This window comes from Halichoerus grypus, chromosome 14 (genome assembly GCF_964656455.1).
Source record: "Halichoerus grypus chromosome 14, mHalGry1.hap1.1, whole genome shotgun sequence".
Lineage (NCBI taxonomy): Eukaryota > Metazoa > Chordata > Mammalia > Carnivora > Phocidae > Halichoerus > Halichoerus grypus.
The window spans coordinates 9,741,237-9,756,115 of NC_135725.1; the positions used below are offsets into that span (position 1 = coordinate 9,741,237).

The 14,879-nt window shown below is 44.8% G+C and overlaps 1 long non-coding RNA gene across 1 annotated transcript in view; it reads right to left on the reverse strand.

Annotated features, from left to right (window-relative positions):
- The window catches only part of LOC118546724 (uncharacterized), a 290,620-nt gene extending 275,956 nt beyond the window's left edge, over nucleotides 1-14,664 (reverse strand). Inside the window, exon 1 of the long non-coding RNA XR_013443597.1 lies at nucleotides 14,563-14,664. This is a non-coding gene — a long non-coding RNA (uncharacterized LOC118546724). The remainder of the gene's footprint in view (nucleotides 1-14,562) is intronic.
- Nucleotides 14,665-14,879: the final 215 nt, after the last annotated feature.

Genomic DNA, 14,879 nt, shown 5'->3' on the forward strand with positions numbered 1-14,879 from the left:
GGATATGACAGTTTCTTAAGAAAACATAAGGATTATTTTCAAGAATAGACCTACCACCTCATCTCTCACACTTTCCTTGCAATCATCTAAATAATGATTTGAGGGCGCCTGGGTGGCTCAGTTGGTTAAGCGACTGCCTTCGGCTCAGGTCATGATCCCGGGGTCCTGGGATCGAGTCCCGCATCGGGCTCCCTGCTCAGCGGGGAGCCTGCTTCTCCCTCTGACCCTATCCCCTCTCATGCTGTTTCTCTCTCTCTCTCTCTCTCTCTCAAATAAAAATAAATAAATAAATAAAAATAAAAATAAATAAATAAATAATGATTTGAGAAGAAACAGAGAAGCAAAACTCCCTGCATGTTTTATTTAAAAAACAAAATCCTGACCCACAATTTCACCTTTAAGTACTCTCAGAAATGCCTATCAGAACTTTCCCCCAACAGAAAGTCTTCTGTCCTTTGAGGAGCATCTAGACGTGCTCTTTCATTCGCTCAGACACAATAAAGAATGATCCTGCTGCGCATGACAGGATACAAGGCCGAACCCAACAACATGACTGAGTTCCCATTTCCGTGTGCAGGCAGGTCTCCAGGAGCTCTGGGGAGAGCCAGCGGAGGATGCCAGTGTGCTGGCAGGGGCGGAGCTGGCCCAGGACGGCTTGGTGCCTGCAGTCCACCCACCTGGTTCACTCTCTCCCCTGTGTCTATGAGCAGCATAACCTTCTTAGCCTTCTCTTTCCTCCTCCAGGTCCTCACATACAGATTGAGTTGTTTTTGTTTTTTGTGTTTTTTTTTTAAGGTTTATTTATTTGAAGGGGGGAGGAGGGGTATAGGGAGAGATTCTTCAAGCAGAACCTCCCCCCCCCACCCCCACTAAGCACAGAGCCCGACTCAGGGCTTGATATCGCGACCCATGAAATCATGACCTGAGCAGAAACCAAGAGTCAGAGGCTCAACCAACTGCGCCACCCAGGCGCCCCTGGACTGAGATTTTTGGTGAAATCTGCATCCTTGTCAAAAAGTTTATATACTTTCCCAAGTTTGAAAAGGAATTTTTCAATTTCCTCCATTTGATGTAAAGGCATATGTCACTGTGGAATTTGTTTTATCTGTGAATGCTTGTCTTAGCAGCAATATTTACAATAATGACAATTAAAATTAAATGAGCAATTTCTAGGTGTTAGAAGTCTTTTAAAAGTCTTAAATGTACTAATTCATTTAATCCCTACGTAACTCTAAAATATAAGTCCTATTACTATCTCCATTTTTCAGTGAGAAAACTGGGGTTAAGAGACCTGGGAAATCTACTTAAGATCACTCAGATAATAATGGTGAAGTTGGTAGTTGGGTCCAGACACTCCGGTCTAGAGCTACCATTCTTGATACTATGCTGAACTACATCCATAAAAACACCAGCCTTTAAAGCAAGATTTTGTTTTAATCTGAGACGATAAATTATGAATTTGATTATGAGCCTGCACGCAGATCATACCATGCCATGAATTGCAAACTCCCTTACCACTCTCATTTCCAGGAATCCCCAGCACCTGTGAGGATGTCTGGTCTACCTGCCTAGGTATACTGCCTAAATTCCTGTTTCCACCCTTGACCCTATCACTGAATTCCACACTTCTCTCTCCACCTAAAAATTCAATATAAACTTCAAGAATTAAAGGATCTTTATCTTTTTTGTTCACTGATATACCTGAATCACCAAGAATAGCACTTGGCACATGGCAAGCACTCAGTAGGTAGCTGTTAAATGAATAAATGGACATCTAAAAGGCATCTTAAATATAACAAGCCCAAAATAAAGCTTTTCACTTTTCTCCCCTAAAAATGTGTTCCTCCACAATCCTTGACCCAGCTTCCCAAGTGCTAGGCCCAAACCCTCAGAACCATTCCTAAGTGCTCTCTGTGTCACCCCCACAGCCAATCCACCAGCAAAAAGTGTTTTCTCCATTTTCAAAGTGTATCCCCAATCTTCCCACTTCTCTCCATCTCCCCAACTAACCCCAGGTCCAGGTCCAAGTCAACCACCTCTCACCTCCTCATGGGCCCCCTGCTTCCATTCTCTCCCAGGCCTGCTTCTAAAATCCACCCATTGCTCAGACATCTCTTCCTGCTTAAATGGCTGGTCATTACACTTTGAACCGAATCCAAACTCCTTGCTTGCCTTGCAAAGGCCCTGTGTGATGTGGCTTCTCCCACCTCCCTCAACTTCCTCACAATGCTCCTTACACACTGGCCACTCTCTCCTTCCTTCTACTGTTTGCACACACGAGGTCACTCCTACTGCCACACTGCACAGGGGGCAGTGCAGTGTAAAAGGTGCTATGTTTATCCATGTGTTCACATGCGTGCATAAGAGACAAAGTGTGTGTGTGTACACACGTTCATTCTAATTTATACTCTAGAGGCAGTTAGCATTTAAAGTTCCTATATCAGATCTCAATACCCCAAGAGTAGCTAAGTATAAAATATAAGACAACTTCATCAAGAGTCAGTACCTTAAGTGTTGGTTACTTAGCACTTAAAATACTGTTATCCAAAAGCCAAATGAATTACCAGAAGAGATATTTGATTATTACTGGCAAAATGTGAGGAATTCAACATAGGTGAATGGTTAGAAATATTATAAAAGCGCCCATTCCCTGAAGTAAATAAAGTACAAAGATCTGGCCAGCACCATCACTCAGGGGTCTAGCTTGCTTGTCCTGGATCCCTCCACTTCATGGATGCCCTGTAGCCTAACCAACCCTGAGGATGCCCAGATCAGGTTGTGATATCTGCCAAAGACTGAGTCTTCCAGGCAAGGTTTAGTTGGAGCACAAGGGTAGAACTGATTGTAAAGCTGCTTTGTGCATGTTTGTGAAATGTCTGGCCACTTGTTAAAGGTGGGTGTGCTTTTATTGTAACAGTCTTGAGTTTGCCCAGAAGCAGACCCTGAGATGATAATTCAAGTGCAAGTAATTTAGTTGGGGGGGTGAAGGGAACAGACGGGCAGGAGTATAGGACTTAAGGAAAGGAAAACAATGGATGAAGAGTACATGATCAAGCCAGCTACCACTGTGAACTCCTGCACAAGAATGCAGAGACTGATGGAAGAAACTCGGCAGAGCATGCTGTAATGGACCCTAAGGGCAGAGGGCTATGGACAAGTCAGCGACCATGTCTGTAGGCAATATCCCACCGGCCTGAACATGAGTAAAGACTCCTGACCCCAACTTACTTCTATCTTCCTTGGTGACCAATGCAGAGCAAAAGAATCTGCTGGATGTTTCTCATTTGCTGATATGGGGCATAAGCCAGTCTGAAACACCCTCCCTAAAGTTTTCGCATTTGCTGTTCCCTTAGTCTGGAATGTCTGCAGGCCATTCTTAAAGAGATGATCCAGGAAATACTTGGTAACAGAAAGCTCTAGGCAGCTTATTTCTGACTTCCTTTCCCCTAGGCCTTTGGACAATAACCCTCTGGAAGTTCCTCCAATGTAAAAGCACACCCAAGGCAAGCCCAGAGCCTTCCCACCTTAAGTAGCCGTGCAAAAGGGGAATTTTCCAAAGGCTTTCTAAAGGAGGAGAAATCTTGCTGCCCCACCCAAAGCTTCCACTTCCAGTGGAGTGATAGGAGACAGGGTAGGTTATTACTCTTTAATGCTTGTCAGGTGCTCATGCTGCTTAGGGTGGGATCGAAGAGAAGAACAGGTGTGAATGCCCATCTTTCGTGAGTGGCTGCTATTAAGCATTATCAGCTATCTCTTGCTGCTATAATTCCATAAAACAAACAACCACATAGCCTCAGTGACATACAACAGTATGTTTATTACTTGTGCATCTGAGGTCAGATGGGGGTCAGCCGGCTATTGGCTGGGCAACTGGGGATCCGTGCTGCATATGTCTCTCTTCCTTCCAGAGGCTTATCCAGGCAATTCCCATGGCAATGGCTAAGCAGAAAGAGTGTGCAAGCCCCATCTACAAGCACTTTTTAAACCTTTGCATTTTATTTGCTAACATTCCCTGGGCCCAGAGCAGCAGTTTGCTGGAGTTTGCTCCTCCAGCTTCCTAAGAGCCAACTGCTCAACACAGGATTCCCCTGCTACCCCAAAGTAGGTTCCTAGGAAATCTTTCAAAGCCAAAACGGCGTAAAGCAAAGAAGCAATTACCCATTTTTATGAAAAAAAAGTTTAGCATTTCCAGACCCAAAAATAACTTCTCTTAGGATTTTCTGATACCTTAAGACACATCCTGCTAATGGATGCACAAAATAAAGGGAGGTAAAGCACACATTCTCACAGACACAGGGCGAAGCCATGATGGCTTGAGGCTGAAATGCTCAGTGGAGTTCCTGAGGAGGGAGTTTGGTGGGACCACTCCCACTACTCAGGGTGTGTACTGCTCTCTAATGGCCCAGCTTGCTTCAAAATAAACGCTGAACGCTAATTTTTGCTTTTCTCCTCATTTCTTAAAAGTTAAAATCCCCTTCACATTGACCTCAGTTAGTGAAAACGGGTACTGATGTAGGTCTTTCCTAAAAGTGAAATAGCAGAATGTGAACTTTTGAAAAGCAGGGGATACCTATATTCAATAACGTCCTTGAGTCAGCTACAATTGCACTAGTAGGTAGAAACTTTTTTTCAAAAAAATCAGGAAACACTACAAAACAGGCCTTTTTTTTCCAGAGAGCTGGTACACATGGCTGAGCCATATGGCTGAGGTGGGAGTGAAGGGGCAATCCAGACCAGCCTGCCCAGAGGGAAGGGCTCTGTAAAGTTACAAGGACAAGGGAGTGGATTTGGGAAGTGGTCAGGGAGAAAACAAGGGCCCATTTTGGCGTTTATCACAGGTACTCAACAATGCCAGAAGAACTGAGTTTTTTCCAGGCTCTACTAAGTGTGGGACCAGTCAAATCACTTTTTATTGTTATTTTTTGTTTTTTTATTAGTCAGGTCACTTAAGTCTCATGCTGATTCATTTTGGCAACCTTGCTTCTTCTCATAAAGATTCATATGGTCTTGGATGTTAAAAGAGCACTTTAAGTCTTTCCAAGGACTGTGGCTAATAAAAAGCAGGGACCTGTTTCTTCATGCCTGTGAGCTCCAAGAGCTCAAGGGTTGGGATCTCAACCACTGAAGAGATGGAAAAATATCTGGGAAAAACGAGAGGTGGAATTCATCCAAAATCCAACAAGTAAGAGTTGGGAGGAGGTCTCACAAGTTCAAGCCCATGACCACATCCTTCAGACAATCAAGCTTCTGAGCAGGCCCAAGGGGGTGATACAGAAAACATGGAAAAGTCAGGTGAACCTGCCCATCACTGTCCCTGAAGCATGCCTCCCTTCCTCATTTGCCAGATGAAATTTACCTACAATATATCAGCTAAAGTATTAAACTGCTTCTCTTACAACTTAATATGGTCTATTATGTATTAAGTAGGAAGTTATGTTAAAACTATCCTACCCTGTGCTGCCCCTGGATTAGCTGGGTGAGAAAACACAGAGCGTTAAGGAAGACACAAAAAGTGTCGTGACCCATTGCAATGGGGAACTGCTTTCACCTCGAGGAGACATGCACTTCCAAAAAGAGCTTTCCAATAGTGTATACTGGTCTTAGTTGGAGCTGCTATAACAAAAATACCTCACCCTAGATGACCTAAACAACAGAAATTTCTTTCTGACAGTTCTGGAAGCTGGAAGCCTAGGATCGGGTTGCCAGCATGGTGCGGCATAGCTGGATTCTAGTGAGGGCCCTCTTCCTGCTTTACAGATGACCTTCTTCTCCTTCTGTCTTCACATATCAGAGAGAGAGACAGGCAGGTAGACAGGCAGGCAGAGAGAAGGAGAGAAGGAAGCTAGCTCTCTGGCCTCTTATTTTAAAGGCACTAATCTCATCATGAAGGTTCCACCCCATGACCTAATCACCTCCCAAAGGCCCCACCTCCAAATACTATCACACTGGTGATTAGGGTTTCAACATATCAAGGTTGGGGGACACATTCAGTCCATAAAAATACCACATCCTCATCTTAAAGAGTCACACTCAGCATTAGCACATGAAAGCCACTGAGAAGTCTTCCGTAAGGGAAACCATTTCACCTTCCACAACCCAGCATTTCCCCCATATCTGACCACAGAACCTTGGAATACACACTGCCATCACATGGGATACCACTGAGAGGACATGGTTTGAGACTCTCCTAGCCTCAGTGGGATGCTAGAGAAGGGGTTCCAGGGACCCAGAGGACCACTGAAGAGCAAAGGGTACAACAAAGAGTGTATCTCCAGGAATGTTCCATAGAAACCAACCAGGCTCCTTGCCTCCAGTCCAGAGGGGCTAGAAGAATCATCTCCAAGTCTCAAGTCTCAGGAGCGTTCAACAACAAAAATTAACTTTTCAATCACACTCATGTCCTTTACGAGTCAAAACAAGAGCTCTGCACAACGCGGTCACTCAGAGACCCAGGCTAACAAGCGGGACACCATCTTCAAACCAGCCCGTCACCAAACAGGAAAAGAAAAAAAAAAGGAACATACTAAAGCACACACTGGCCCTTAAAGACACACATGGCCTCCACTCACATGTCATCAGCTGGAACAGCCACAGAGCCACCTCTAACTTCAAGTGGTGAGGAAGTGAAGGGCAATCCTACTGTATTCATTTCCTGAGGCTGCTGTAACAAATTACCACAAACATGGCGGCTGAGAACAACACAGACTTCTTCTCTTACGGTTCTGGAGGCCAGAAGTACAAAATATCACCAGACTGAAACCAAGGCACTGGCGGGACCACATTCCCTGAGGGGGCTCTAGCTTCTTGCCTCTTTCCTGCTCCTGGTGGCCGTTCCTTGGCTTGTGCCCACCTTACTCTGGGCTTCCAGGCCAGCATCTTCAGCATCTTCACATCTCTCTCCATCTCAGTCTTCACATGGCTTCTCCTCTACTCATGTCAAATCTCCCTGTGCCGCTCTCTTACAAGCATACATTTGACTACCTGGGGACCCACCAGGATAATCTCCCCATATCAAGGTTCTTCATTTCATCACATCTGCAAAGATCCTTTCTTCAAATAAGGTAACATTTACAGGCTCCAGGAATTAGGACTTGGTATCTTGGGGAGTCATTAGGCAGTCCAAGGAAAGAGAACTAGAATACTGTATTTATGAAGAGCTCTAATGACTATCACATTCTCTTTTAGTCTTCTCTCCCACTAGACGTCCTAAGCTCACAGAATTCTAAGTACTTTGCTCATCTATAGCTAGGCATTCATTCCATTTCAGAGAGAGCCAGAAATGTACATTGAGAGGACCTCAAAGACCCATTTGCCTCTCCTTTTACAACTGAATAAATTGGGGCTCAGAAAACATCACGTGTCCAGAGTCACACGTTGATTTTGAGAAGAAAGTAGAACAGAGGTCAGCAGACTTGTAGTGAGCCAGCAAACACTGAACCATACTCTGTCAGCTGTCTGGTTGGCCACTCGGTGGGTAACCTGATTTTTGCCCTCTGATACATTCCTGCCATGGCAACAGCCTCCCCAACCTACATCACTCTGTCATCTAGCCACTTTCTTAGGAATTATCACCATCTGATATTTTATGTGTATTTATGTATTAGTTTATTGTCTGTTTCTGTCCACCAGAACATAAACTCCACTTCAGCAAGATCTTGGTATTGCTCACCGCTCTACCTCCAGGGTCTGTATCAGTGCCCGGCACATGACTGGCATTCACTATTTGTCAGATGAATAAGTGAATCTGCTGAACTTCCCAAATGGTTTATGTAAAAATTCTGCCATCATGTTAATTTTGTGAATGCCTGTTAATGTCATCTGGAGTCTAACAATGGATAATGTTTTCTACTTACTGTGAATATGGTTGCAGTTTTTAAGCCTTTGTATTTATTCTGCTATTTTATATTTTAATATTTTTTAAATATTTTATTTATTTTTGAGACAGAGACAGAGATAGCAAGAGAGAGCACAAGCCAGGAGGAGAGGAAGAAGCAGGCTCCCTGGGGAGCCCAATGTGGGCCTCGATCCCAGGACCCTGGAATCATGACCTGAGCCGAAGGCAGATGTTGAACTGACTGAGCCACCTAGGAGCCCCTATATTTTAATATTTATTATTTGCCAACTATGTAAGACAGTGTCTTACATAGTGTGTCTTTCTCCCTGGGAAAGACACACAGGAAACCAATTCAGGGCTCTGACTAGAGGAGAGGAAAGATCTGGATTATGTACAGATCTAAGCATGGTGTGGAATGAGCCTAGTAGAAATCTAGCTTTCCAAACTACCCAGAAGTTTATGAATGATCAGAAAACCTGCTATAGACTGAATTGTGTCCATAATATAACTAATTTGAGCTTCAGGGATTCAGATATTTATCTCAAAGAGCCACTGCAGTGCCTGACCATATGAGTTCTAGGAGGCTGGAGGGGGGTATGTTTCTGGAACATGGGGACTGTTGTAATGACAACAAAGGCTCTTCTAGAGACACAGCAATTCAGAAGACATCAAATGCTATGTGAACAATCAGAAGTAAAATTAAAAGGAAAGGACTGTGACAGATAATTTTATGTCATCTTGACTAGACAAGGGGTGCCTTAATTAAACATTAAACCCACTGGAATCACCTGGGGAACTTTAAGAATTATTAATACTACTAATACTAATACTACTCAGAGATTCTGATTTAATCGGCTTACGCATAGCCTGGGCATCAAGATTATTCAAAGGGGCAGCCAAGACTGAGAACCACTGATGGACAAGAAGAGTTACTGTCATCAGAGCAGAATATCTAATCTCTTTATAATCAAAACCTTATTCAGTCATAATCTGAAACCCTTTTCCTAATCTGCCATGTTTAAAGACAGACTCCAGAAACGTTTGGGTGGTATTTATTGTTCTTATTAAATAGAATATAATGAAATCTTGCAACAATTAGGACAATAAAATAATTGGAAAAACCTTGAAAACTCAATGGCACTTCGGTATTAGCACTGTGTACTCAGTCATCACCAATCAATACCATTAGCACTAGTACCCGGCATGCTGCCCTAACCCTGTAACCAGGTTACGTTATGAAGTACTTGAAAGAAGGCAGAGATGAGCCACTGGTAAGTGTTGTCCTCACTGCTCTCTGACAGTCAGGCTGGTGGCAACGTTGACTGGACGAGTCCTCCTTTGTACCGAATGACACACATCTGCCTGCAGCCCGTGACAATTTACAAAATGGTGGAGCTTTCACCTGCTTTCTTGGCACTCATTTTACTGTTCCTTCATCTTCCATTGCAACTTTATTAAAATGACCACCTTGACTATGAATGTAGAGGAGGGAAAAGCACCCAGACCTTGTATTGTTAAACAATTGGATGACTCATTGGCTGTGTGATTTCCGGCAAGTTACTCAGCCTCTCTGAGCCTCATTTTCCTCATTTGTAACACTGGACCAATAATATCAACAGTCCAGACACGCTGTGATGATAAAATGAGATCTGGTAGCTAGAGTACTAGGGCAGGGCCTGCCACACACTAGGTATTCAAGTGCCTGGTACCAGGTGAGCACTACAGAAGTATTAGCTGGTATGGTTATTCTGTCCCTGCTGGCATTATTCTACAGGGTACAAATGGGAACACTGCCACAGATAAATCTTGTCTGCCTAACAAAAGAAGAAGATTAAGAAGCCTTTTTCTCTTCCCTCCTAGCCAATCTCAAGTTTATCTGGGAGAAAAGATTCAGGTCAGTGATCTGCATGAGGGTTAAAAAGTGCTGAAATTAGCAACTACTGACTTTGTCAGCTCTGGGTCTTTGCATCATCTAATGCTTTTCTCGCGTAGATGCTCAGAGCCAGAAAGGATCTTGAAGATCATGAAGCCCAGGACATCTTAATAAGAAAGAAACAGGTCCCAGAGTTTAGGTGGTGCTCTGGACATGCTGGATACTATCTATTTATCAGGTCAGAATTAGCCACCACTCTGGAAGCATCAAGAGGAAGATTTTATATTCATACAGCTCTACACAATTTATAAAACACTTAACTCTCAGCACAACCTCTAAAGTTAGGCTTCTCAACCTTGGTGCTACTGACATTTGGTGCCCAATAATTCTTTGTTGTAGGGACTGCCACTAGATGCCAGGAGCACCCCCCACCCCCCCCCTTCGCCCTCCTACCAACCAGTTGTCAAACCAAAAATATCTCCAGACATTGCCAAATGTCCCTGGGGGACAAAACTGACTTCCTGATAAGAACCACTGCCTTGAGATAAGCCAAGAGGCACACAACTATGCTCAGAGAGGTTAAGCAACTCACCCAAGGTCACATAAGCTAGGAACTGGTTGAACTAAGCAGAATGGGGGTTGGCACAAGGAGGTGAAAGACAAAAGCAAACAGAAAGTACACACATGGGCTATTTGTTGATTTTTCCGTGTTCCCCTCTGCTGAGTGAAGGTGAGTTGCACTCTTTCTTATTCTCTCTTGGGGGAAAAAAAAAGAAAAGAAAATATATATATAAACAAGAACTTGAAAAGCCTGTTGAGGCCAACTGTTTAAATATGCTCTGCATGAATTATCAATATTTTCATCATAAGATACAGAAAGTGTGAGTTTACGGTAATTATTTTTAGATGAGGCCATTTGAAAGTACATAACCCACAGGGTATTTTGTATACATACTTGAGTTATTCCTGCCCCTCACATACATTGAAGTCCCATTCTTCCAGGGCACAGTTTTGACCCAGATCAGTGAGAGATGATTCTGTTTTAGCACTGGAGATATAAAAATTCTAGTACAAATGGCCCATAATTTCCCTAAGAAGTGGTTACAAATGTTCAACTCAGCGGTTCAAATTAGAGTAGTTAGAAACTACTTCAACAACCAGTAGATTAAGGAACCAGTCATGCTATCATAGGTGTGGATAAGAATGTGAAGGCTGAGAGAAAATGGAAATAAGAGATCTGACTTTGTCAAGGTGAATGATGTTATCTTGAGTAAAAAGCTACTGTGGTCTGCCCACTGGAGGTGGAAAGGTATTGGATTACTGGCAGAGCGGCTTTGGACATGACCCATACAGTGAAGACAGTTTCCCTCTGGGTTCCCTCCACAAGGAGGCATTTGCATATGGTCATGGCCTTGCACTGTTGAGAAACCTCTACTCCTTTGTTTCTCTAGTTCCCCGGCGAGGCCCTAGGACACCAATTTCTGAAGCAGCACAAAAGACAGCCAATAAGCAGGGAAGGAATGCCTGCAGACACCTAAGTGAGCTTCCAGTTGGCAAAAGACCAGAAATCAAATTAAATCTACAATAGAGAAGAATAAGCAAACTTACAAAAATAGGCCCAAAGAGAAGGGTAAATGAAATATCCCATCTACCTTATGCCTGGGAAGGTTGGACATGATCTTAAGACTCAACCAACCTGAGTAAGTTAGACCTAATTCTTTGGCACAGCCACTAAGATATTTTTCAGCAATGTGTCCCTCTATGATGTATGGTTTTTCTCTGAGCCTCAGTGTCACCATCTGTACTGTGGGGATAATACGGCTATTGCAAGGATCAGTTGAGACCATGTACGTAAGTTGTTTAGAGCACTGCCTGACACAGTGGAGTCAGCCTATAATCCTCTTCCTTCTTTTTCTAAACCCACACTGGAACTAGGAAAGTCAAAAGATGTCATTTTGCTTTTAATGCCTAACATTTTCCTTTACTGTCATCTCAAGACTGTGAATTTGGCCCTGAAATCAGACCCTGAGAAAGGTCAATTCCCCCAGCAAGACCCTAACTGCAGCTGCGCTGCTATCTCAGGCAAGAGTAGAGGTTGTCCCCGCTGCAGTGTGGTATCCAATCCAGAGCCTCGCGTCCCGCCTGGGCTCGCCACCCTGGGGGAGACATGTGCAGCTAAGAAATCAGATCAGATACAGGGGTGCTCAAAGCCAAAGTAGAAACATCAGGGGGTGAAATCACGGGAAGCTGGGGAAATGCCTGGGGCAGCCTTTACCTGTTGCCCAGAGAGGAAAATCCTCAGCCAACTCTCCCTGTTCCAGATAGTACCCTCCTGGCTGATATTTACCTATTTACACCTAAAGGCAGCTATAAATGTCATCAAGCCAGTAGCTTCATCATTTTCAGTGAGAAAAGTGAGATCAAGAGAGTTATGATTTGCCCTAAAGTCACAGTTATCAAAAAATTAAACAATTAAACAGCTTGGCCTCCAAAGCAGAGCTCCTTACTAACAGAACCTTCTCCATGAGCTGTGCTCTTCATGGGACCCTGATAAAGAACCACCTGCTTCTAAAAGTAAGGAGACAGCCAAGTACTTGCAGACACTGTGTCATCCTTCCACATCTCATCTTTTCACTCAGTAGAATAAGCATTATGCTTGTAAAGGTGAGGATGATAAAAAAAAAAAAAAAAAAACCATCCCCTGGTGGCCGTTCCGCTCTAGCCACACAGGTCTGTGGAGCCCCAGCAGGTATAGACTTCATGTCACTGAGATACAGAGACATCCATCAGGGTCTACACACAGAGGTGCGGGCGGGGCGGAGGGTCCCCCAGATACTAGCAGGCAAGAGCACCTCAGGGCCTGCAAGGGCAGGAAGGAGAGAGTGTCACTGGAGTCCTGTGACACACAGAGCCTGTCAGGGAGGGCTACTGCTCCTTCTCTGTGTGCTGAACCCATTTGGAGGCCAGAAAGCTAAGATCACAGGTAATATAGTCAGTTGTCAATGGCAATTACCCAGGACGAGTCCTCCCCAAGACAGTGACGGACACACCCTGGTTAGGAACTTGGGAGGGCTGCTTCTCTAAGGGATTCTCATTCACTGCAGGAGCGGCTGGAACCTAACTGGAACAGGGGCCAAAATGAGGTAGCCTGCAGGGAGGACACTAGAAGTGGCAATGGGGCACCAGGAAAGATACTGTCACTAAAAAGAGAAATTTACAACACGCCCCACAGAGAGAGATGCCCCTCCCAGAAGTAATCCAGCCCCCAGCGTGATGCAGAGAAGCACTACCCAGTACATGATGTGACTTACAGACACAGCCAGCCGGAAATGAGGTCACCTAAGATAAGCCTCACACTCGGGAACCATAACAAGCATGGACACGTGCAGAATTAAAGGTGGTGGGAGCTGAAGTTTTAAGTACGAAAGGAAGCGTAGCAGGGGCCCAGGGAAAGGGGAGCTGGATCCGCGTAAGAGCCTCCAGCTTTGTTCATAAAATGGAGTGCTCCCGCATATCTTAAAAAAAGAAGACAGGACTTGGAGCTGCTGATAGTTGAGCACCCGTTCTGACCCAACCAGGAACAGATAAGCACTTCATCCATTAGCATCTCATTTAATTTCCTCTTCACATTGCTGAGGGAGCTCTTTTTGTCCTTGTTTTACAGATAAGGAAACAGACGGAGGACAGCTTAGCGGTTAAGAACACAGGTGCTGGGACACCTGGGTGGCTCAGTTGTCTGAGTGACCCACTCTTGATTTCAGCTCAGGTCATGATCTCACGGTCCTGGGATCAGGCCCCACATCAGGCTCCAAGCTCAGCGCAGAGTCTGCAGGAGATGATCTCCCTCTTCCTCTGCTCCTCCCCTCCTTGCACTCTCTCTCTCTCTTTAAAATAAAAATAAAGGGTGCCTGGGTGGCTCAGTTGGTTGGGCGACTGCCTTCGGCTCAGGTCATGATCCTGGAGTCCCGGGATCGAGTCCCACATCGGGCTCCCTGCTCAGCGAGGAGCCTGCTTCTCCCTCTGACCCTCCCCCCTCTCATGTACTCTCTCTCATTTTTGCTCTCTCAAATAAATAAATAAATCTTTTAAAAAAATAAAATAAAAAATAAATAAATAAATAAAACAAAAATAAATAAAATCTTTTAAAAATTTTTAAAAAAGAGCGTAGGTGCTGAAGGCACACTCCCTGAGTTGCAATCTTTGCTGTGTGACCTTAGGCAAGTTCTTACGCCTTCTGTACTTATGTTCTCTCAACTATGAAATGAAGTCAGTAACAACATCCACCTCCTTACATACTTTCACATGCTCAAAAACACTTCCAAGGTGCCAGTACTGGTCAGTGTCTGCCACATAGAAGATGTGCAGCAAACGCTAGTTGCGGGGACTGCCCGCTGCCTAAATGCAGGCTGCCAATAAACACAGGCGCTTGGATTTGATTCCAGATTTCACTCCCAAAGTGGTAAGTGTTGTTACCACTCTCCCACGCCTGCATCCTGTCCCAGGTGACACAGACGTCCAAAGAACAGAAATCCCTGAGCCCTATGGTGCCATAGGCTCTCTTTCAGACCTGGCAGCTCTCCATACCAATTGTCTAAGGAACCTTGGGACTGATTGCTCATTCCAGTTCCCGGGACCCTCAGCTATGGGAAGGCTCACCGACTGGCACAACCAGGGAAACCTCAAAGTGCCTGTACCTGGCCTGGAGCCGGCGCTCCCCCAGACTCTGCTGGTCTGACTCTGTCCACACTCACTCTGACGCTCTGCACACAGTGGCCTTCCATGAGACTCAGAAGCTCCTTCGTCCAGTAAAGGTGGTCAGAGCAGAGGCACTCCCTCTTGCCCTCTCAGAGCCTACCGTCTCCTGGCTTCTCCACCCAAGGTCATGCATCCCCCTCCTGAGGTCTTCCGTGGACCCATGACAACGTGTGCTCCCGGCAAGGAGTCATTCCCAGGCTGCAGGAGCAATGTGCTCTTTCATCCTCATTTGCACCAGTAGTCTCAAGTCTGTCTTTTGATCATGAGCCAAGCTAGGAGGCTCAAAGCGCCCTGGTTTTATAAGCTGTACGATGATGAACTCTCCCAGTAGCCACAACATGTGTTATAGACTGAATGTTTGCACCCCCCAAAATTCTTATGTTGAAGCCTAAACCCCCAAAATGATGCTGTTAGGAG